This window comes from Vombatus ursinus, unplaced genomic scaffold (assembly GCF_900497805.2).
Source record: "Vombatus ursinus unplaced genomic scaffold, bare-nosed wombat genome assembly UNPS02014805.1, whole genome shotgun sequence".
Lineage (NCBI taxonomy): Eukaryota > Metazoa > Chordata > Mammalia > Diprotodontia > Vombatidae > Vombatus > Vombatus ursinus.
Window position 1 is genome coordinate 11,885,426 of NW_020954583.1, and position 22,632 is coordinate 11,908,057.

The window sequence follows — 22,632 nt, forward strand, 5'->3', positions numbered from 1 at the left end:
ACTGGCTCATGTAGTGAGGCCAATGGAGAGTTCACATGCTCCACTGATATCCAGGGCAACTTAAGACGATCTAGAGAAAGCTCTCTATACTTTTGGGTAGATCCCCAGCAGAAAATTCAACAGTAGACACAAGTTGATATGGACAAGAGTAAGGGATAGGTCAGCATAAGATAATAGGAACTGCTGCAAATCTTTTCTGTCTTGGAATTCACACCTCAAGAATATTCTCTGCTCCTGTGGCCCCTCCCTCTGGTACCTCTCAGATCCTCCATTTATGGTCCCCAGGCCTGTCATGTCTTCATTTCCTTCCCAGACTACAATCCTGATCTTCTTCTTGGCCAGGTACCTTCTTCCTCTCCCTCCTCCACACTCCCCATGCCTCAGTTTTCAGCGTTCTTTCTTATGTCTTCCCTGTTAGAATGTAAGCTCCTAGAAAGGAAGCCCTGACTTTGTTTTTGCTTGTGTTTTTGTCCTTAGCTTTTAGCAGCACCTGGCACACAGTAGGCATTTAATAAATGTTTGCTGACTGACTGACCACTTGGTGTATCCCTTTCCGCACCTCCATGAACTGTTATCACCAGGTCAGCTCCCTAAAATACCTTTTCAGAGGACACAACATTCTTGAACCATCCACAATACACTGGGGCTTCTAATACTTCCACACCCCACCACACCCTTGCAGCACTAACTCTGCCAGGAACCCCACCCCCACCCCATCATTGTCAATCAATGTGGCATACCCTCACGTGATGCCCGGGAGCTGAACCGGCCTGAGCCTGCACTCCCCCCGCCTCCAACTCCACACACACCCTGTACTGTGTCTGTTCACTCTACCCTCTGCTCCATTACCTTTTTTCTTGCCTCTCCCTCCCCACTCCAGGGTCAGGTTATCCTGGACCTTGTACATGCATAGGTCCAGAGAGATGGAGGGCTACCACGGGGCTTTGAGGATCTTGGCCGAGAGGCCGAGAAAGGCCAGTTTCCGAGGTCTCGCCAAAGCCGACGAGGAGCAGCCCGGGTCCCACAGATTGAATCAACCCTGAGAGCCGCCAGTCGGAGCAGAGCATGTGCGTCGCCTGTCGCAGTGATTTCCAGGCCCAGCAGGTGCTGCGCGTCCTCCTGTGCGACCATGAGGCCCAGGCCAAGTGCATGGATAAATGGCTCAAGGAAAACTGGACCTGCCCCATCTGCCGGAAAGCCGCGGGACCCAGCAGAGCTCAGCGGTGTGCCCAGGACTGGTTCTGAATGAGGGCTGAACTTCCCTTTAGCGGAAGCTGTTGCCACGTGCCCAACCACCACTCCAGCCCCTGCCTAGCACTGGGCCTGGGCCTTCTCTTTACAGTTCCCTTCGTTGCATCTCATTGTGTCTGGTTTTGCTTCTAGTTTTTCTTTGCCCCCCATGATTTCTTCTACACCCACCATGGGAGGCAGGAGCCCCCAGAGACTCCATCTTGGGCCCCCTTCCCCAACCCATTGCTTTTTCTGCCATATTGTAGAGAAGACAAGAGAATTTGGAGGACTTAGACTTGATGACCTGGTAGGGGCTTAGCTGGCCTTGCCCCCTGCCCTCCTCAACATGGACAAACACAGGACACAAGTCTGGCCTGCCCAGGGCCGAGGTCAAGGTCAAGGACAACAGCCCTTGAATTCCTGTTGACCAGTGTAAGGTGGATTTTAGTGTATGTAAAGATTTTGTTATTCCTTTTTGGGTAATAGTTCCAGGATCCTAGATAATATTTCCCAGGAATTATGGTTGAAAACATCTCCACCACACTTGGGCAGTGAGATGTAGTGATGACAAGAGTTAAATTTACAACACTTGTGTTGAATCAGGGTATTGCTGAAGTTACCCAGTGGCAACCTGTGTTAACCTGAGGCAATATATGTTGGCAATATGCCTTCTTTGTATGTTGCCCTATAAATCAAGTGGGCACTGGTACCAGTGAGTGGGGAACCTATTTGGGGGATTTGGTTAATGCATAGAGGAATTCATGTACCTGCCTTGATTTGCCCCCATCAAGGCTTGGGAGGGGGAAAATCTGTGTTTACCTCAACCGGACTCCATTGAGGCTTAGGGGATGAGAAGTTATACGCCTATTCTCCTCCACCTCTTTGAGAAGAATGCTGTAGGAGTTGGTGCGCCCATTATCAGCAACCCTTTTGAGAAGACTAGGCTAGAATAAAGTAAGCTTATTTAATGCCTCCGAAGCTGTCTTCCTATCTGACAAAATCAAAAGTGAACCTGTGCTAGAACATCTGTTAGTGTTAGGAGTTCCCCTGTGTTCTCCTGCCCAACAAATGGTGTTACCTGTGTGTTTACCTATGAAACAACCAGTCAATGAATGTCCTTTTGTACTGGAAGGGGGTTGATTTTGGTCACTGCCTGCCTGTCCATTGAAAAATGGACAAAAGAGATGGATGAGTTTGGAAGTTCTGTATATTGTGTCCTTGGATCAGGACAAGGTTGAGGCAGGAAGGGGAGACTGTTCTCCAGACATTCCACCTCCAATTCCTTGCACAGACTACTCTACCCCAAACTTAGGATTTCCAGTTTTCTTCCAATTTCAGATAAAATGTTACTTCTGTTGAGTCTTTTCAGATTCCTGAGCCTTTCCTCTGGTTGTTTTGGTCCTCCTTCCCTCCCTGCATTGTGTATATATGCATATATTTTTTGTATTTACTTTTATGGGCACATTTTTTTCTTGAATAGAATGTAAGTTTCTTGAGTTCGAAGACTTTTGTATCCTCATTTCCCTGTCAATATTGTTAATAGCAGGGGCTTAATAAATGCTTTTATGAAATGTAAATGAGAAGATTAAAAGGAAGCTGAACTCTCTGAGTAATTGAAAGATCAGTGATGGACCTGAGGACCAGATAGTGAAGGATACTTGGCTCCTGCTAGTCTGTGGACCCCTGTAGGGCCCGGCTATCAGGGTAGAATGTTGCATACATTGTCATATATAGACACTGTCTTTGTTGTTTTTGTTTAATTATTTTTATTTGTTAGACTACGAATTCAATTTTGGGGGAAGAATCATGCCCAACAGAAGACAGCAATGAAACTTGTAATGATTAAAATGCTTTTTGAATGAATGTATTTAAAATATTAAGAGAAGGAATACTGGTTGGCTCTTTTAAAGTAGTTTCTTGCTGACCTGAGAAGGTGAAAACAACAAAAACAAAACCCAAACTGTAGGGCCTTGTAAAAATGTAAGTTAGTACAAATTGAGTATTGATAAAGGTTGGAAGGGGAAAATTATTTCTAGCAGTAACTGACTAGCTAAGGTAACATTTTTGTGATTGAAAATAAATCATCCTGGAGTTGGCTGTAGTGTTTTGAAGACTGAGGAAAAGATGTAGATTAATTTTTTTTTTCTCCAGGCCTTTCTGTTATGACCATCAAAAAAAACTGGAAAAAGTTATGGGAGGGAATATTCATCCAGAAAAGAAAGTGCAGAGATTTCAGGGCCCAAGGATTAGAAGATATAAACAGATAAAGGACTAACTACAGAAATGAAGGTGAGGAAAGCAATCAGTCTTTCATTAGCCAGAGCAGGAGAAGCAGGCTCAAACAGGAAGCTTTTCATGTTCACAAATCTCCAGAGTCCAAGATGGAAAAGAAGGCTAAAACTGAATTGAGGTTATATTGAGGAAACAAATATTTATCCCTAAGGCAGGGTGACAGTCTCCCTCTCACTCCCCAGCATAGGTCTAGAAATAGCTAAGGGCCAGACATATGTAGGGCATTCCCCTTCCTCAATAAACTGACCCAAAGAAGAATGGAAAGAAATGGGCAATGCTCCTTTGTATCCCCAAGACTTGGTGAGAAGTGCTTATGTGGGCGGGAAATACTGGTGAAGGAGAAACTAAATGGGATACATTTCCAACAAGTTTACCAGTACTGAAAATAGTCTTGTTTTAAGTTGCCTACGAATAAGATATTCCCAAGAGAACCTTTATGTGATCCTTGGGGCTATGGGAACCAGGTATGCCAGGTATTTTACAAAGGGTTTTAAAAAGCCTGTGGTAATTTGGCCTGTAAGAGTGAAAACAGTTAACTCCAAGGCTGATTCCCTGGAGAATGATAAGGAACACCACCTGGTGGAGGACAGCTGAACTGAGTTTGTGAGCAGTCACAAAGTCATTTTTCATGATTTTGTCCAAAATCACTTTAATGAGGTTTGGTAAGAAAAACCAGGGACAGTTTTGGGGAAAGAATCAGTTTGCCCCTTTTTATTCTAAGTTCCACTTATTTTTTCCCAAGTGATCATAGCAAGATATAAGAAGATGATCATCAAGCTTCTTTCTCTCCTGCACCTGAACAGACATGGGAAAAATGTTATTGGATATTTCAACGGATGTCACAGAAATGGCAGTAGGTTTTATTGGTAATATTACTACTAATAGTAATAGGTAGGCAGTAGTATTGATTTGGAAAGAGATTTCAGATACTGGATTTGACAAAGTTAATGTACACAAATACTAAGTAATAAAGTTACTCATTTTTTGTTTGTTACCTCATCAATTTAAGTTCCTTCCCACAATGCAGTTCTCAACTCATCCTGCCCATCCTCTGGACTTCTCAGTTCTCTACAGTAGGTTCACTACAGGAGGTACACTCAATGTGCTAGAAGACTTTCTCTATTTCTCCTTATATTTCATGGGTACCCTTAAAGCACTCTGACTGTCCACCAGTTATCCCTTATTCTTGCTGTGTGGCCAGCCCATGTTTCTTTCTATCATATAATTATTGTTGACATCTTCTGTTCCTATTCTTTGGAATACTCTTTGGTCATATATTTCAGCCTGCTCAAACCCAGCACAACTCTCCATTGCCTTCTGTGATAATTAGGTTTAATTTTCAGAGACTTATCTTCTCTGTCTGTGCGATATAGGAGTAACATAAGAATGTCCTTATTAAAGAGGATAGGCCTTTGATTCCTTGGAAACCTTAGGGTTGTTAAAGCAACTTTATGATTTCCAGTGCATTTTTCTCCTTCTGCTCATCTCTGGGCTCAATTCTTTGTCCATCTGTATTGTCTGTCCCAGATACACATATTTATGGATAAACTCTAGAGTAATATGAGCAATAAACATTCGTCATCTACTTGTCTTTTCTCTTTGGTGATCGGTCCAAACTCCTGAGTGTATGAAAGTAATTCTGACACCCTTACTCAATTTGATCATTATTTACTCAGCTCATTGAGATTTAATGGGCATCAGTGATTGAATTAGTGAATTAAGTGGAACATAATTAAATTTAATTTAGTTAATACTGTAAGAATAAGGGTCATGTGGGTTACAATTAATTAACCCACCATGTACTGATGATAATATTACTTATATTTGATTTATAGGATAGATTTATACTTTTTTTAGTTAGGCCTGCCCTAGAGATTTATATCAACTTGTGTTAGAAATTTGCTGTAGTAGCACCATCCACCTCACCCTTCCCCCAACAGAGAACTATGCTTAAAAAAAAACCAAAACAACAAAACAAAAATAAACAGCTTCCTTGTTCCCTTGCCATAATGTTCTGAACAGCCAGTAGAAAGCCCCACAATACTGCTGACAAATTAGTGGTAGTTGTTAGACATTTTCTTTAACTAATCATAGGAGATCCTGCTCCCACCCTCTTCTGAAGATGACTGATCATGAATTATGACACTTCCTTAGTGATTGCCCAAGGTCAATAAAAGTGGCTGGCAGATGAGCAGAAGGATCCTTGATTGCAAGGAAAGTCTTGGATCCAATTGTTTAGGGACCACTGGTCTCCCTAATTAATAAATTGATCATGCTCAGAACTCTGCCGCAGTTTCCTTTTTTTTTTGTAGATTAGACTTTTGCAGCCCACAGGTGACTACAGATCTCTTTCAGGAGGCTCTGCAATGCAGTGGGGCTTGATAAAATCAACACAATGCAATCTTAAAAAAACAAAAAACAAGAAAAGGAGCTTGGAAAGCCTTGACTTGGACTCTGCTGGATCCCCTCCAGCACAGTAGCAAGTATCTTTGGTGAGCATACATCTTTCTCTTTTATGCCTTGCCAGATATTTATGATCAGAGGGTCTCCAAAGAGGGTTATTTCTATTGTTACATTTTTCTAGGAACTTGAAATAATTTTGATATGTGGATTGATTAATCAATTATTAAGCATTTATTAAATGCCTACTATGTGACAGTTAGTGCAGTGGACAGAGCACCAGGCCTGGAGTTAGGAAGACTCCTTCTTGAGTTCAAATCTGACCTCTGACACTTACTAGTTGTGTGACCCTGGCCAGTCACTTAACCCTGTTTGTCTCAGTTCAGCATCTGTAAAATGAGCTGGAGAAGAAAATGGCAAACTACTCCAATATCTTTGCTAAGAAAACCCCACGTTAGGGTTATGAAGAATCAGACAGGACTGAAAACGACTGAACAGCAACAACAAATTATGTGATAAGTATAAAATGAAACAATTCATATGCAAAAGGAGCTTATTGGGGAAGATAATTTGTTGGGAAAAAAAAACCAATGTGTGTCATTTTATTCTACAAAATCAAATGTTCTTTTGTAATCAACAAACAAGCATAATGAGATCTTATATCCCCTACATCTTAATTGTAAAATGGCAAAGATGTGGTCCATTGTTATACATTGCTAGTCAAAGATTGGTTGTTTGCTATAAAATATTTTCATCCAGGATGGCCTCAATTAAAATATAAATTATTCTCACAAAGATTTTGTATAGATGGTAGTCCCAGTTGTATAGATGTGGATCCCTAGTTCTGGTGGTCTTTTGGTTGATTTCTGTTGTTTATAAGGACTGAGATTTTTCTTTTCCATACTTTTGTTATCTTTCTCTTATTCAGATGCCTTTATAGCAATCCTTCAATACCCTAACATGCACGTGGCCTCCTGTGTATCTTCTTTCTATACACTTGTTCTAATTTGGTGGCTTTCCACAGCTTTATTTTTACTGCCATTTATACCTGTATTAGCTTCACTGTCCTTGATGGAGAAATGAGTTTGTTGTATTCCTTAAAAACCTTTTCCATTTTTCTTCTATCATTATTTTCTTTCCATTTTCTTTCTTAGATGCCCTTGAGATGACTTTACTTAGTATTATATCTTGCCAACCTTTTAAAAAATTGGTTTTACTCTCCACTGCTTCTCTCTTTGTTTTGAGATGATACTGCTCATAATTGCCTATCATCTGTTTTTAGCTTAGAAGCTAGAGATGACCAGTTCTGCAAGGCCCCAGGGCTGGTGACTTGCATCAGTCCCTGGCACTTACCTAACCATTGAGGCTTCCCAAGTTCAGTTCTGGGGATGCCTGACTGTAAAAAATGAAGTAGGTTTCCTATTTTCGTATTCAATAGTTCATCATCCCTACCTCTAGAATCCTAAGGAAAGTTGCTAATTACATAATAAAAATAATTATGGCTCAAATCTAAGGGTTTTCCCATAAAGGAGAAAACTTATAAAAAGGTACCCACAGTACCAACATGAATGAAATGTGTTTCACAACTGTGTCATGTTATTTTTACACAGAAAAAGGAGTGCTAAGCATTAACTAATTATTACATGCATTCTAGAATGATTATAGAAAAGAAGGTAATACCTTACTTCTAGCAATTATGGCAACCTACTGGAAGGCTTTTAAGCCTTATAAAAGGGTAACACAATTTGGCACTTCTATTTATTAGCAATTTCACATTTCACCTCTACACTGGATATTGAGCACACAGCTAATCTTCATCTTTCTAATGGCGTCCCTCTTGGTAATGGTTGAACTGTCTGATGCAAGTACTTCCCCCTCCCTTTACCTACTGATGATCAGGTTGGGAAACATTGCTACCAATTTGCCAGTGGGAAATGCTGCCATTACAATTTTTCTATGTCTTTCTAGTTCACCAGATCAATGATAAAGAAGACATGGAGAAAGGCAAAGGTAGCCAGAGTCTCTAGTATAATTCTAGCTAATAGAGTCTATTCTTCATGTGGATGGCAGTGACCCCCCCCCCACCATCGACATCATGTAGGGGCACAGAAAGGTCATTGACCACTCTCACTAAAAATACATTTTGTCCCCTGGAGGACTATAACTACTTGTTTAAAGAAAATTAAAATGAATACACACATACACAGACACATAGTCACACATATGTATATATGTCTGTGTATATATGTGTAAATACACATACACACACTAGGTGGCTAAGTGGCACAGTGGATGGAGTGTCATTCATGGAGTCAGGAAAACTCATATTCCTGAGTTCAGGAATCTCAGCCCTTATAAACAACAGAAATCAACCGAAAGACCACCAGAACTAGGGATCCACCTCTATACAACTGGGACTACCATCTATACAAAATCTTTGTGAAAACAATTTATATTTTATAAATCTGGCCTCAGATGCTAGCTGTGTGACCCTGGGCAAGTCACTTAACACTGTTTGCCTCAGTTTCCTTATTTGTAAAATGATCTGGAGAAGGAAATGGCAAACCACTCCAGTATCTTTGCCAAGAAAATCCTAAATGGGGTCACAAAGGGTTGAAAAAGACTGAAAATGACTAAACAACAACAAATATATATATATATATAATGTATGTATAGACATATATATTTATATACAAATTTACACACACACACACACACACACACACACACACACAGAACTCCTAGATTTCTATATGACTGAGGATCAGGAAACCTATGTTCCAGTCTCAGTTCTATTACTGATTAGCTATATGACCTTGGTCAAGTCACTCGATGACTCTGGGCCTCAATTTTCTAATCTGCAAAATGAAGGAGTTGCTCCTTTAATCTAGGATCATTTAAGTATGATTCTAAGAGAGGAGAATTCTGAACTATATTTAAAATAACAAGGACTTAGGAATATAAATGCAAATTAGGAATATTCAAGGATAGTGACTATAATTATATGTATATCAAAAGCCAATGCCAAAAGGAAGGAAGATATTATTTTTGGAAAATGCACTTTATTGGTTTATAGTACACAAACAAGCATACATGGATCTCAGTGTACCCTCAAGGCAGTGTAAACAGAATTGAATTTCAAAAAGTCATCAAATATTTACAAAATGTAAGAAGTAATGTAGCAAAAGATGATAACATGCAAATGAAATCCAACTACACAATGAAAAGCAATAACTGGTTATGTAAACTAGGAAGACTATAATGTGAATGAGTTTCAAAAGGAAATGTTGAGTAAGATTCAGGGAGTGCAATTAAAAAGATTACTAATAAATAAGCAAATGATGAGAGACTGCCTGGCAAAGGGAATAGATAGCCAGCCTCTTAGGAAGACCTGAGTTCAAGCTCTGCCTCTGACACATAGTACCTGTGTGACCCTGGGCAAGGCACTGAACTGTTCAGTTCAACTCTCAGGCAAGTCTCTAAGACAATATGTGGTAGGGTGTTTCCTCACCAAGAGCTCCACATACTAATTAAATTTTAGGCCTAATACTCAAATAAATAATGAGTTATCTCTTCTAAAATATTCTGAATAATTCTTACCTCAATTATGAAGGTAAGAAATTCAAGGATTATAAGCAGGCAGTCTAGAGGAAGGCAATTTAGTTTAGTTTAGTTTTTTAAAATTGACATTCATTTTTTTTAAATTGAGTTCCAAATTCTTTTCCACCATCTGCCCCTCTCCCACCCCCTGAAAAGGCAAGCAATTTGATATAGATTGCAGTTTAGTTTTAAAGATCATGTTTATGCCTTACTTATATTAAGGAACAGATATTACTATGCAAGCTCAGAAGAAGACATGTGTTAGTGGAAACAGAGCCAGAAAGAGCCAAGAGAGACAGGGCAACTGAGTTTAAATCCTATCTTTATAACTTAATATCTGTGGGCTTCTCTGTGCCTCACTTTTCTCATCTGTACTCAAATGGATCTCTGATCCCATCAATTTGAGACTTTCCTCCAGTGACGCAGATCACAACTTATTCATGCTTGTCCAAACTGCAAATTTGCCCATATCTGCCCATAGTTTCACCACAGGGGATTTCACCCTGTATGCTTGAGGTCTTCCTTGATTTGTTCTCACTTTGCAGAGGTACCAGTGGAGTACTCTAGCTATCTCATTGTCATCTCTCATTCTTGCTATGTGACCGGCCCATCTTTGTATATTATACAGTTTTTTTGATGATACCTTTCACAAATGTTCTTTTGAGTTCTTCATTGGTTATAAGTTGCATCCTGCTCATATGTACCACGTGCTTCTCCATTGCCCTCTGTGTGATACTCATTTTTAGTCCTTTGAAAATAGTTGTATTCTATGTCTTGATGCCATAAAGCAACAATGATTGAACATCAGAATTGAAAATGATGGGTATTTTTCATCCGTGAAATCGAAATAATGATAGTATCTCATTGGGAAGTTCAAATGAGATAATGGGTCATCATTTTGCAGAACCATTTGAGAATAGGATCTTTATTGGTATGCCTGCCACAACATACCTGACTTTGACTTGCAATATCTTGAGTGTACCATCCCCTTTTGGGGAAGTAATTTAGACTTTAGAATTTCGCTGTCTTTTTGGTCAGTGAGATATTAAAATTGTGGGCAAAGTTAGGTCTGAGGTACTATATTGATATGTGGTCCTCACAGACATCTAACAAGACTGATCCTTATTGACTGCTCCTTTGACAGAAAGGGAGCAGTCAGTCTAGAAAAATACAGGGTATTTTTACTTCATGGCAGGGAGGTATAGTAAGGCTACTTTCTTGAGTTGAACTTTTGGCACTAGTGACTCATTTTCTCAATAGTTTTAAAGCATTGACCCTTTCAATTGAATAATACAATTTTTAATGACCTTAGGGTAGCAGCTATTAAATATACTATTGAGAATTAAGTGTGAGGCTCTAAATGTACTTAATATTATAACAAAATTACATTTTTAAAGCCAAAAGCTGAAGTGTTAGAAAAAGGGAAGGGGAAGAATGAATGGTACTAATATAAATGTGCTCATCATGAGGAAAGCTCTTTAAATGACTCAAATATTTGGCGTTTAAAAGTGAAATATTCTTCTAGGACCCATAATTCTGTCAACTTTCAACATTTTAATGTGACTTCATTCAAGCTTAGAATTGTCTCCTACAGCAGAAAGCATTAAGAACTAAAGTTATTGTCTCTGCTTCGTAATTTAATGTGAAGTATCTTTTGCTGCAATAGAATTAATTAGATAAATCTACTGTTTGTGTAACATTAAGTCAATGGAGTATGTCTTGAAAATTCATTTGTACTCCTTGAGAATCCCAGTGGACTATGAGGTGAACAAAAACCTGTACAGTTCACATCCCACTTAACAGTATTGCTAGTATTAAAGTTGTTCCCACTTAATAAGGCCAACATTTAACTGTATTTTAGAGTTCTAACAGATCGGGGATGAGCAAATCACTCTGAGTAAATTTAGAGCTGATCTAAACCCTATATCAAATTTGACCTTAACCTTCTGGAAAGATTGAATTTTCTGTTGCATTCATCATTATCTCTTGATTTCAGCCAGTGCCAGGGTTAGGGATAATGGTGAAAAGATTCAGAAGAAGCTATTCCTGCACATCTTCAGATCTGTGGGATTCAGGAATTTGAAAAAATCATAAGGATTGGAGGAAAAGAAAGTCTTATTGAAGAGTGTTATTTTGTATGTTGAATTAAACCTAGCCGTTAAAGCAAAAACTTCACTTTTTCCCATTATATGCATTGTACTGTGCTAGCTGCTAGAGACAGAAAGATTTTAAAAGGTCACAATTCCTACTGTCAGGGAATTCAGGTTCTACCAAGGGCATGCATGTATGTGGACAAGAATAAAATAAGGTAATGTTACATAGAGGCAAAGGAGAGATGAAGAAAGAAATGATCCAGTAAATTAAGGAGAGAGGAAATACTTTGAACTAGGATAGAGGGAGATCATAGAAGATTTCAACAAGGAGGTAATGAGCTGTCTCTTGAAGGAAAAGAAGGATTTGAAAGCCAACAGGGAGGCAAACATGCATGCTAGAAATGGAATGGCCTACTTAAGTGTACAGAGTTGACTTCTGGTCAACATAGTTCCCTGAATGAAGACAAGCAGATTAGTTCTGCTATACCTATTTCAGTAAAAACTTGAAAATCATACCAGGTTGAACAGTGATCAAGAAATACAATAGAAGCCACACCAAGTGACCATTTCCAACCACTTCTTCTCCTCTCATTCATTCCTCAGTCCTTTGCAGTCTGGCTTCTGACCTTATCACTCAACTGAAATTGTTCTTTCCAAGTTACCAAGGATCTCTTATTCACCCAGTCTGATGGTCTTTTCTCAGTCCTAACCTTTCTTGATCTATCTGCTGCATTTGACACTGCTAACAATCTTTTCCTCCTAGATACTATTTTCTATCTGGTTTTCATAACGCTCCTCTCTCTGATTCTCTTGCTTTTTGTTTGACCACATCTCCTTTGCTAGTTCATCATCCTTACCATGGCCCCTAACTATGGGTGTTCCTTAAGGTTCTTTTCTAGGTGCACTTTTTTTTTCTCCATCTACACTGTCTTGGTAACTTCATCAGTTCCCATGAGTGTGACTATCATCTCTATGCAGAGATGTGACAGATGTACACACACACACACACATATACACATATACCTATATATATATATATATATATATATGTATCTATAGCAATCCCATTCTCTTCCCTGAGCTTCACTTTCATATCACCAATTGCCTATTGAATGTTTCAAATTATCTGTCCCAAAGGCAACTTAAACTTTACATATCCAGAACTGAATTTATCTTTTCCCCAAACCTTCCCCCTTCCAAATGTCCCTATTTCTATTGAAGGAATTATTATGAAGGATATTATCTTCATTATCCTCTTCTATATCCAACATAGCCAATCAGTTGCAAAGTCTTGCCATTTTATCTTACCTACATCTCTAATATATGACTCCTTCTATCACCTGTTATTTCAACAGCTTCCTAATTAGTTTCTCTGCCCCCTTGGTCTCTGACTACTTCAGACTGTCCTATATAAGACTGCCAAAATAATTTTCCCTAAGCAAAGAAATGACCACGTGACTTCCTTACCCAATCAACTACAGTGGCTTCCTTTTTTCTTTTGGATAAAATATAAATTTCTCTTTTTAGCTTTTAAAGTCTTATACAACTTTGTCCCAATCTATCTTTCCAGCATCACTAGATATTACTCTCTCCCTCACTTTGGGTTCTAGGTAAACTGACCTCTTTGTTTCTCACACATAATACTTCCATCTCCATTTTCCATGTCTTTGCTCAGTCTATTCCAAATGCCTGGAATGCAGTCCCTCCTTATTTCTTATCCTACATGTTAGTACCATCTTTCTCAAACTACTTTGCTTTGAACAACTTTTCATATATTTACATTTATTTGGTTCTAGTTATTATTTATACTGTATATATTTACTTGTCAACCTCATTAGAATGTAAGCTCCTTGTGAGGTGGAATTGTTTAATTCTTTGAACTTGTACTCCCATCATCTATGTCAAACGGCCTGGGACACAAAAGGTGATTAATACTTATTGATTGATTGCTTGATTGACTGATTGATATTGTGAGCTTAAGTGTTATCTTATTTTTTTAATATTTTGTTTCCCCCTAATTACATGTAAAACAATTTTCAACATTTTTTTAAAGTTTTGAGTTCCAAATTCTGTGCCTCCCTCCTTCCCCTCTTCCCTCACAAGACATTTCCATATTAGTCATTTTATTCAAGAAGATGCAAACAAAAGAAAAAAAGAAAGAAAGAAAGAAAGGAAGAAAAAAAAGGATGCTTCAGTTTGTATTCAGACATCAATTTTTTCTCTGGAGGCAGATAGCATTTTTCATCATGAGTCTTTTGGGATTGTCTTGGATCAGTTTATTGCTGAGAATAACCAAGGCTTTCACAGTTTTTCATTGTACAGTATTGCTATTACTGTGTATGATGTTTGCCTGGTTCTGCTCACTTCACTTTGTATCATTTCATGTACATCTTTCTAGGTTTTTCTGAAGTCACTCTGCTCATCATTTTTAATAGCACAATAATACTCCATTACAATTATATACTACAGCTTGTTTAACCATTTCCCAATTGATAGGCACCTGCTTTCCAATTCTTTGCCACCACAAAAAGAGTTGTTATAAATATTTTTGTATGAACGGGGCCTTTTCCCTTTCTTTTTTTATCTCTTTGGGATACAGATCTAGCAGTGGTATTGTTGGATCAAAGGGCATGCACAGTTTTATGCATTTTGGGATAGTTCCAAATTGCTTTTCAAAATGGTTGGATCAGTTCACAATTCCACCAATGGTGCATTAGTGTCCCACAACCCCTCCAATATTTATCATTTTTCTTTTTTTTTTTGTTATATTAGCCAAGCTGATAGATGTGAAGTGGTGTCTTATGGTTGTTTTAATTTGTCTAATCAGTAGTGATTTAGAGCATTTTTTATGTGGCTATAAGTAGCTTTGATATCTTCCTCTGAAAACTGCCTGTTCATATCCCTTGATCTTTTATCAATTGGGGAATTACTTGCATTCTTATAAATTTGACTCAGTTCTCTACATATTTGAGAATTGATTCCTTTATATGAGATACTTACTGTAAAATTTTTCCCCCAGTTTCCTTTCTAATTTTGGTTCCATTGGTTTTGTTCCATTTTAAAAAAATTCAAAATGATTCATTTTACATTTTGTAATGCTCTCTGTATCTTGTTTGGTAATAAATTCTTCCCTTATCCATAGAATTGACAGGTAAACTATTTTATGTACTCTTAATTTGCTTATGGTATCACCCTTCGTGTCTAAATCATGTACCCATTTTGACCTTATCTTGGTATATGGTGTGAGATGTTGGTCTATACCTAGTTTCTACCATATTTTTTTCCAGTTTTCCCAGCAACTTTTGTCAAATAAGAAGTTTTTGTTCCAAAAGCTTGGCTCTTCGGGTTTATCAAACACTAGATTACCATGGTCATTTAGTATAATGCATTGTGTACCTACTATGTTCCATCGATCCACTACTCTTATTTCTTAGACAATACGAGATTGTTTTGATAATTACCACTTTATAATGCAGTTTGAGATCTGTTATGGTTAGCCCATCTTCCTTCATATTTTTTTTTTCATTGATTCCCATGATATTCTTGAGATTTTGTTTTTTTCTGCTTCTATAAAATAATTTTTGGTAGTTTGATTGGTATGTCATTGAATAAGTAGAATAATATAGATAGAATTGTAATTTTTGTCATATTGACTCAGTCTACCCATGAGCAATTAATATTTTTCCATTTGTTTAGCCCTGACTTTATTTGTGTGAAAAGTGTTTTGTAATTACATTCATATAGTTCCTGAGTTTTTCTTGGCAGGTAGACTTCCAAGTATTTTGTATTGTCTACAGTTATTTTAAATAGAATTTTTATTTCTGTTCTTTGCTGCCGGCTTTTGTTGGTAATATATAGAAATGCTGATGATTTACTTTGCTAAAGTTGTTAATTATTTTCAATTGTTAAAAAACAATTGATTCTCTAAAAGAGTGAAAACAGAAAAAGAAAACCATAGATAAATTTTCCTACTGAATATTGATGCAAAAAATTTAAATAAAATACTAGCAAGGAGAGTACAGCAATATATTACAAGAATAATACACTATGACAAGCTAAGATTTCTACCAGGAATGTACGGCTGGTTCAATATTGGGAAAAACTGTTAGCATCATTGGCCCTGTCAATAATAAACCCAACAGAAATCATATGATTATCTCATTAGATGCAGAAAAAAAAGAGCCTTTGAAAAAATATAACACCCATTTCTGTTAAAAAATATCTAGAGATCATAGGAATAAATGGAGTTTCCCTTAAAATGATAAGTAATATTTATTTCGAGCTATCGGCAAACATAATCGGTAATGGGGATAACCTAGAAGCCTTCCCAATAAAATCAGAGGTGAGGCATTACCACTATTATTAGATTTTCATTATTGCCACTATTTTGTACTAGAAATGCTAGCTATAGCAATAAGAGAAAAAAAAGAAATCGAAAGAATTAGAATAAGTAATAAGGAAATAAAACTATCACTCTTTGTAGATAATATGATGGTGTACTTAGAGAATCCTAGTTTTCTCCAGAAATCTATCATATCTGCCTTTTCTAGAATTCTGTTTACCTCTTTAACTTTTTTCTTGTTTATTTTTTGGTTAGATTTATCTAGTTCTGAGAGGGAAAAGTTGAGGTCCCACACTAGTACTGTTTTGTTGTTTATTTCCTCTTGTAATTCATTTAACTTCTCCTTTAAAAATTTAGATGCCATACCATTTGGTGCATATAGGTTTAGCATTTTTATTACTTCATTGTTTATGGTACTTTTTAGCAAGATATAGTTTCCTTCCTTATCTCTTTTAATTAGATCTGTTTTTTGCTTTTGTTTGTCTGAGATAATGATTTCTATGTCTGTTTTTTTTTTTTTTTTTTTTTTTACTTCAGCTGAAATATAATAGATTTATTCCAGGTCCTTCCCTTAACTCCATGTTTTTCTGTGCTTCAGATGTGTTTCTTGTTAACAATATATTGTAGGATTCTAGTTTTTAATCCATTCTGCTATCTGTTTTTATTTTATGGGTGAGTTCATTCCATTCACATTCACAGTTATGATTATTAACTGTCTATTTCTCTCCATCCTAGTTTACTGCTATCTCTCTCTCTTTTTTACTTCTGCCACTTCTCCCAATCTGCTTTCCTTTCTATCAATCCCACCCTCCCCACCAATCTCTTTCTTATCCTTTTCCCTTTTTACTTCCCTAAACAGTAAGATGGATTTATATATACAATTGAGCATATGTTATTCCTTTTATGAGCCAATTCTGATGAGAGTAAGTTTGAAGTATTGCCTGCCACACACCCCTGATCTCCCCCCTCCACTGTAATAGCTCTTTCATGTCTCTTTTATGTGAGATAATTTGTCCCATTCTATTTCTCCCTTCCCTTTTCTCCCAGTGCAATCTTTTTTCTTATACCTTAATTTTTTTTCTGTTTCATCCCATAAAAGTCATATCACACCTGTACCATCTGTCTATGTATATACTTCTAATTGCTCTTATAGTGATAAAGTTCTTAAGAGTTACAAATTTCATCTTGCCATGTAGGAATATAAACAGTTTAACTTATTGGATTGTTTATGTTTTTCTTATTTCTTTTTTGCCTTTTTATGTTTCTCTTGAGTCTTGTATTCGAATATGTTGTATTTGAAATTTTTTATTCAGTTCTGTTCTTTTAATTAGGAATGCTTGAAAGGCCACTATTTCATTAATTATCCATATTTTTTCCTTGAAGGATTATACTCAGTTTTGCTTGGCATGTGATTCTTGGTTGGAATCCTACTTCTTCTGCCTTCTGGAACATAATATTCCAAGCCTTCTAGTTCTTTAATGTAGAAGCTGCTATATCCTGAGTAATCCTGATTGTGGCTCCACGATATTTGAAGTATTTCATTCTGGCTGCTTGTAATATTTTCTCTTTGACCTGGGAGCTCTGGAATTTAGCTATGATATTCCCTGGAATTTTCATTTTGGGATCTCTTTCAGGTGGTGATTAGTGTATTCTTCTGATTTCTATTTTGCCCTCTAGTTCCTAGTTCCAGGATACCAGGACAATTTTCTTGGATAATTTCTTGAAATATGGTTTCCAGGCTCCTTTTTTTTTATCATGACTTTCAAATGGTCTAATAATTCTTAAATTACCTCTCTTGGATCTATTTTCCATGTCAGTTGTTTTTCCATTGAGAAATTTCACATTTTCTTCTTTTGATGTCATTTTATTGCTTTTTGATGTCTCATGGAGTCATTAGCTTCCACTTGCCCAGTTCTGATTTTTAATGTATGAAGAAAATATTCTTCATTGAGCTTTTATCCCTCCTTTTCCATTTGGCCAATTCTACTTTTTGAGGAATTACTTTCTTCTGTAAATTTTTGTACATTTTTCCACTTTTTTTCATGTTTCTTTTACCAAGTTGTTGACTCTTTTCTCATGATTCTCTTGCATTACTTTCATTTCTTTTTTTTTCTACTTCTTTTTTTCTTCTACTTGGCTTATTTACTTTTTAAAACTCTTTCAAGAGTTCTTTTATGGTCCTGAGACCAATTTACATTTTTCTTTGAGGCTTTTTATGTAGCCATTTTGACACTGTTGTACTCTTAGTTTATGCCCTGATCTTCTTTACCATAGTAATTTTTTGCAATCAAGTTTTTTTTTTTTTTTGCTCATTCTTCTGCCTATTTAGTGACTTTGTCCTTTTATGTAAGAGTTGGGCTGTGCCCCAGAACTGCCTAAGCTTCTTGTGCTGGGTCCCAGGCTGTAGCTGCTGGTTTGCACTGGAGGGCTTCTCCACTGCCTTATACTGGGGGCATGGCCTCCCTGTTGGCTTGCTCCAGTTGCAGGGCTTTGCTGATGGCTTGTTATGGAGGCAAGGCTGCCCTATTGGCTTGCACTGGAGGGGGGGGCCTTCCAGCTGCCTTTTACTGGGTGTAGGGTCTCTCTTGCTGGCCTGCCCTGGGGGTGGGGTTTTGCTGCTGGGTGGCCCCAGGAGCAGGGTCCTGATGCTTTTTGACCTCAGGGAGCAGGGAACCACTTACTCTTGTGATATCTCATTCCACTTTTATATAGTTTTAATTAATAGTATTTTTTCCCCTTACAATAAACTTGTTTGCTTCTTTGCAACTTTTACTAATTATTTTTAATTCTGTCTTCTAGAACTAAGCAGGAAAAAAAAAATCTAACCCCTCTTCCTCATGACATCTCTTTAAATGCTTGAAGATAGTTTTTGTGTCTTTCCTCAGTCTTCTTTTTACCTGGTTAAACAATCCCAGTTCTTTCAACTGATGCTCATATGGCATGGTCTTTAGGGCCTTCCTGAACACAACACTCTAACTCGGATCTGACTAAGGCAGAGTACAGAAGGACTATGGACCTTCTAGGCTTGACCACTAGTACTCTCTTTTGCTTTTCTAGCCTAAGTTGCTTTCTCTTCATATCTCAGTATTAACATTTTCTTCTGCTGTATTACTCTCAAATTACTCCTAAAGGAGCAAAGGAAACAAGCATTTATACAGTGATTATTATGTGCCAGATGCTATGCTGAGCACTTTACAAATATTATCTCATTTTATCCTTACAACAACCTTATGAGGTAGGTGCTATTATTACCCCCATTTTCCAATTGAGGAAACTGAGGCAGACAGCCATTTAATGTTTTGTCACAGCTATTAAGTATTAGAGCTTAGGTCTTCCTGCTCTAAGTTCAGCCTTCTATTTATGTTGTTACCCATCTGACATTTATCTGACAAAGGAGGAGGATAAAGACAATGAAATCTAAAGATGAGATCCTTTCCTATGTAAATGAAGCATTCCACCACTGATAGGGGCCAGAAGCTTGTAATAGCTCAATTGAATATGAAAAAAAAAATGATGGGACAATGAACTTTCTCTCAAAGCACAAGCTGTCTCACTACCTTCTGCTCACCAACCCCAACCATTCATTTGTGCATAAACCAACAAGAATCAGGGGAATTGTACTGAATTCGTACTGTAAGTTACAATGAGGCCTCTCATCAAAGGATTCCAGTTCTGAAACAGGTAGAATTGTTTGAATAGAAGAATCTATATTTTTCCTACCTCTCACTTGAGAGATGATAAACTTCAGAGCCAAAACCTTAAAGGAGCAGAACTGGAAAGGTTTCTGTCAATACTATGCTAAGGGTCTCTGCTCTTTCTAAAATAGCACAGTAGGATCCAGCTGAGCCTGAGGGAGAAGGTGGTGAGACTACAACTACCCATTGTAGAATGAGCCCAAGGAATCCAGTGGATTGATTTGTTAAGCACATATGTTGCACCTTGTGAGAAGTAACTCCAGGCAGTCAAGTGACTGGCTGGCCCCAGTTTTTTAGTGGATCATCTTATTCATCTAAGATGCCATACATTTTGGGATGCCAGGTCAGTCAAGTAGCTGAATGACCTACTTATCATTAGCAGCAGTATTCTAACATACAGTGAACTTTGCAAGGACTCTATGGAGAAATGAATCCATGCCCTATAGTTTCCTAAGCTCTTAGTTGTCTTGGCCACATTATGTTCCCAATCATATTCTTTCCTACTATTGTGCTCACTCCCCTATCATGGACTCTGTATTTGTGAGACAGTATGTGCTAGGTTGGGCAGCTAGGTGGTACAGTAGATAGAATACTGGATCTGGACTTAGGAAGACTCATCATCCTGGATTCGATTCCAACCTCAGAAGCTTATTAGCTGTTTGACCCTGGGCAAGTCACTTAACCCTGTTTATTTTCCTCATGTATAAAATAAGCTGGTGAAAGAAATGGCAAACTATTCCAGTATCTTTGCCAAGAACACTTCAAATGGGATCATGAAGAATCAGACATGACTGAAAAACAATGCTTTAGGTTTATATCTACTGTTTTTTTTCTATTCCATTTCAATAAATGTCTCTTCTAAGTGCTGAGTCTACTAGCTGATTGTTAATGGAAATTACACCAGTTAGCATTTGTGAGCTTGCTGTATTAGGTGTCGGACCAGGTTATGAATAGCTTTAAATACCAATCATAGTATTATATATTTGTTCCTAGAAGGAATAGGGAAATTCTGGAATTTGTTGAATGTATGTGGTGGCAGGGAGCGTGAGAGAGATTGTGATATGCTCAGATCTGCATTTTAAGAAATTTTACTTTGGCACCTGTGTGGAGGACAGATTTGAGGCAGAGATATCAATTAGGTTGTTGTTGTTATTCAATTATTTCAGTCGTGTCCAACTCCACAGCTACTGCAATATTTATATGAGAAATGATGAGACCCTGAAATATATATATAGGGAGGTAGCTGTGAGTAGTAAGAAAGGAATAGACAGAGAAAATCATAGAAGTAGAAATGACAGTGTTTGGCAACTGATCGGACATATAAGGTGAATGAGAATATGGAGTTGAATGTGACGCTAAGTTTGGGACATCTGAGTGATGAAAAAATGGTGATTTCCTCAATAGAAGTAAGTAAGTTGGGAGTAGGGATCAGTTTTAGAGAAATAATAATGAGTTCTTCATTTCGTATGTTGAACTTGACATGCCTATGGGACATCTAGTTTGAATATCCAATAGACAGTTGGTGATTCAGATCACATAGTCATGAGAGAAGACTGTTCCTTTAAAAGATATTCACTTGATTTTATTTTTTCCAACTACATCTTGTCCTGTCATTACAGAGAAAATAGGCCATGCTTTTCATAGAAAAATCAATTCCAATCACAATCCAAAAGGAGAAAAACATATTTTAATACTAAAAAAGCAAAGCTATAAGAACAGCTTACATTTTTATAACCCTTTAAGGTTTGCAAAACATGTTTCTTACAGGAAACCCATAATCAATTATCAAATATTTATTAAATGCCTCGTTGGTTCCTGGCTCTGGAGTTACAGAGACAAAAATGGAATAGTCCCTGCAGCCCCAAAAGGCAAGTATTTTTATACCTATTTTATAGAGGAGGATACTGTAAGGATTTTCCTCAGGTTCACACAGCTCGTAGGTGTAAGAATTAGGCTTCAACACCAGGTTTCTCTTGATTTCAAGATCAAGGGATTTCTCCTAAATTATACTGCCTTTCATCCAAGCTGCTTATGTTTTTGTATGTTAAACATATATTCAAATTTTTAAAAAATCTCAGTACCTTCTTAACAAGAAGCTCTAGATCCTAGACTGAAATTTGTTTATTTCACAAATATATAAAGTAACTACATAGCATTATAGCTTCCAATGAAAATACATAAAAGACAATAATATCAGTTAAAACATAGTTACTAATTGGACGAGAAATGTAATATACACCATTTTGGAATTAAGAGGTTTAAAAATTTCTGACTAAAATACAATTCTAATACTGGCTTAGGAATAAAAATAGAGATGTTGACTGGAACTGTGATATCATTGGTTATAAAAACTACCTCTGCAAATGCAGGCTTTTTTTTTTTTCTTTGCAGCTGATAATATTATAGAGGTTACTGAGGCATTGAGAGGTTTGGTGGCTTGGCCAGAGTCACACAGCCAGTACATATCACAGGGAAGACATTTTTAAACTCTGTTGACATTAGTATGTTAACAACAGTTTCTCTTCATTTCTCTTTTGTTGCATGTTCTAATTTCTCACTTAGGAAGTGACTCATTGACTGGGCAGATTTCCCATAATCCCTTATGTCATAGGAGCCTTGTACTTAACTTTATATAGACTACCAAGAGTTCTCAGGTGCCCTTGAGGTTGAATTTAAAAGAAAAGCCAATGGTAGTGGCAGTTGTGGTAAAGCCATCATAGATGGCAGAAGAGAAGCATCATTGTCTGATGGTCTGTCTCTGATGGCCAAGTGTAAGAGGTGATTGAGGAATTAGAGCTTGAGCTCTTAACTGTAGTAAATCTGCATTGCTGACCTAGTATGAATCAGGAAGACAAGATGGTGACCTGTGGTCAGGTGCAATGAAGATTATGGCCTGGCTAACAATTCTTTTCTATTCCTTCCTCCCTCCCTCCCTCCCTCTCTCTCTCTCTCTCTCTTTTTTCCTTCCTTCCTTCCTTCC